This window comes from Cornus florida, unplaced genomic scaffold (genome assembly GCF_030987335.1).
Source record: "Cornus florida cultivar Cherokee Brave unplaced genomic scaffold, ASM3098733v1 CherokeeBrave_3.0.0_Hap2_scaffold_6, whole genome shotgun sequence".
NCBI classification, from domain to species: Eukaryota; Viridiplantae; Streptophyta; class Magnoliopsida; order Cornales; family Cornaceae; genus Cornus; species Cornus florida.
In genome coordinates this window covers 171081-174720 of record NW_026775890.1, presented here as the reverse complement: position 1 = coordinate 174720, position 3640 = coordinate 171081, and positions in this window count along the sequence as shown.

Here is a 3640-nt window from a genome sequence, read left to right as displayed (position 1 = left end):
AGGAACCTATTATGTTACTAGATATTTTTGATGTATAAAGACTGAATCTTTGAAAGAAAATTAGAGTTTTGTGTTAAACTTATTCGAGTTCCTTTTGACTTCCCGAAGAGTGTTTTAATGAATTGAGATTGAATCTTTGAATGAAATTACCTCAATCGAGGTACCTATTAAGTCACTAGAAATTTTGATTGTATAAAGATTGAATCTTTGAAAAGAAATGAGAGTTTTGAGTTAAAGCTGTTCGAGTTCCCTTTGACGTCACGAAGAGTGTTTTAATGAGTAAAGATTGAATCTTTGAATGAAATTACCTCAATCAAGGTACCTATTCTACCACTAGACCTTTGTAATGTATAAAGATTGAATCTTTGAAAGAAAATGAGTGTTTTGAGTTTAACTTATTCGAGTTACCTATGAAATCGCGAAGAGTGTTTTAATGACTGAAGATTGAATCTTTGAATGAAAAAATACCACAATAAAGGTACCAATTCTGTTACTAGACCTTTCCAATGTATAAAGATTGAATCTTTGAAAGAAAATGAGATTTTTGGGTTAAACTTATTCGAGTTCCGTGTAACGTCCCGAAGAGTGTCTTAATGAGTAAAGATTGAATCATTGAATGAAATTACCTCAATCAAGGTAGCTATTACATCACTAGACCTTTTTAATTTATAAAGATTGACGTTTTGAAAAGAAATGAGTGTTTCGAGTTAAAGTTATTCAAGTTCCCTTTGACGTCACGAAGAGTGTTTTAATGAGTAAAGATTGAATCTTTGAATGAAATTACCTCAATCAAGGTACCTATTCTGTCACTAAACCTTTTTAATGTATAAGGATTGAATCTTTGAAAGAACATGAGAGTTTTGAGCTCAACTTATTCGAGTTACCTATGAAGTTGCGAAGAGTGTTTTAATGACTAAAGATTGAATCTTTGAATGAAAATACCTCAATAAAGGTACTTATTTTGTTAGTAGACCTTTTTAATGTATAAAGACTGTATCTTTGAAAGAAAATGAGAGTTTTGAGTTAAACTTATTCACGTTCCCTGTAACGTCCCAAAGAGTGTTTTAATGTGTAAATATTGAATCTTTGAATGTAATTACCTCAATCAAGGTAGCTGTTATGTCACTAGACCTTTTTAATGTAAAAAGATTGAATCTTGGAAAGAAAGTGAGAGTTTTGAGTTCAACTTATTCGAGTTACCTATGAAGTCGCGAAGAGTGTTTTAATGAATAAAGATTGAATCTTTGAATGAAAACACCTCAATAAAGGTACCTATTATGTTACTAGACCTTTTTAATGTCTAAAGATTGAATCTTTGGAATAAAACGATAGTTCTGAGTTCAACTTATTCGATTTACCTATGAAGTCGTGAACAGTATTTTAATGACTAAATAATGAATCTTTGAATGAAAATACCTTAGTAAAGGTACCTATTATGTTACAAGACCTTTTTAATGTATAAAGATTGAATCTTGGAAAGAAAATGACTGTTTTGAGTTAAACTTATTCGAGTTCCCTATGACATCCCGAAGAGTATTTCAACGAGTAAAGATTGAATCTTTGATTGAAATTACTTGAATCAAGGGACTTATTTTGTCCCCTGGACCTTTTATATATAAAGATTGAATCTTTAAAAAGAAGTGAGCGTTATGAGTTAAACCTATCCGAGTTCCCTATGACGTCCCGAATAGTGTTTTAACGCGTAAGGATTGAATCTTTGTATGAAATTACCTCAATAGAGGTACTTATTATGTCACTAGACCTTTTTAATGTATAAAGGTTCAAGCTTTGAAAGAAAATGAGAGTTTTGAGTTAAACATATTCGAGTTCCCTGCGACGTCTCGAAGAGTGTTTTAAAGAGTAAATATTGAATCTTTGTATGAAATTACCTCAATCAAGGTACCTATTATGTCACTAGACCTTTTTAATGTATAAAGATTGAATATTTGTAAAGAACTACGAGTTTTGAGTTAAAGTTATTTGAGTTCCCTTTGACGTCATGAAGCGTGTTTTAATGAGTAAAGATTGAATCTTTGAACGAAATTATCTCAATCAATGTACCTATTATGTCAGTAGACCTTTTTAATGTATAAAGATGGAATCTTTGAAAAAAATGAGAGTATTGAGTTTAACTTATTCGAGTTACCTATGAAGTCGCGAAGATTGTTTTAATGACGAAAGATTGAATCTTCGAATGAAAATTCCTCAATACAGGAACCTATTATGTTACTAGATATTTTTGATGTATAAAGACTGAATCTTTGAAAGAAAATTAGAGTTTTGTGTTAAACTTATTCGAGTTCCTTTTGACTTCCCGAAGAGTGTTTTAATGAATTGAGATTGAATCTTTGAATGAAATTACCTCAATCGAGGTACCTATTAAGTCACTAGAAATTTTGATTGTATAAAGATTGAATCTTTGAAAAGAAATGAGAGTTTTGAGTTAAAGCTGTTCGAGTTCCCTTTGACGTCACGAAGAGTGTTTTAATGAGTAAAGATTGAATCTTTGAATGAAATTACCTCAATCAAGGTACCTATTCTACCACTAGACCTTTGTAATGTATAAAGATTGAATCTTTGAAAGAAAATGAGTGTTTTGAGTTTAACTTATTCGAGTTACCTATGAAATCGCGAAGAGTGTTTTAATGACTGAAGATTGAATCTTTGAATGAAAAAATACCACAATAAAGGTACCAATTCTGTTACTAGACCTTTCCAATGTATAAAGATTGAATCTTTGAAAGAAAATGAGATTTTTGGGTTAAACTTATTCGAGTTCCGTGTAACGTCCCGAAGAGTGTCTTAATGAGTAAAGATTGAATCATTGAATGAAATTACCTCAATCAAGGTAGCTATTACATCACTAGACCTTTTTAATTTATAAAGATTGACGTTTTGAAAAGAAATGAGTGTTTCGAGTTAAAGTTATTCAAGTTCCCTTTGACGTCACGAAGAGTGTTTTAATGAGTAAAGATTGAATCTTTGAATGAAATTACCTCAATCAAGGTACCTATTCTGTCACTAAACCTTTTTAATGTATAAGGATTGAATCTTTGAAAGAACATGAGAGTTTTGAGCTCAACTTATTCGAGTTACCTATGAAGTTGCGAAGAGTGTTTTAATGACTAAAGATTGAATCTTTGAATGAAAATACCTCAATAAAGGTACTTATTTTGTTAGTAGACCTTTTTAATGTATAAAGACTGTATCTTTGAAAGAAAATGAGAGTTTTGAGTTAAACTTATTCACGTTCCCTGTAACGTCCCAAAGAGTGTTTTAATGTGTAAATATTGAATCTTTGAATGTAATTACCTCAATCAAGGTAGCTGTTATGTCACTAGACCTTTTTAATGTAAAAAGATTGAATCTTGGAAAGAAAGTGAGAGTTTTGAGTTCAACTTATTCGAGTTACCTATGAAGTCGCGAAGAGTGTTTTAATGAATAAAGATTGAATCTTTGAATGAAAACACCTCAATAAAGGTACCTATTATGTTACTAGACCTTTTTAATGTCTAAAGATTGAATCTTTGGAATAAAACGATAGTTCTGAGTTCAACTTATTCGATTTACCTATGAAGTCGTGAACAGTATTTTAATGACTAAATAATGAATCTTTGAATGAAAATACCTTAGTAAAGGT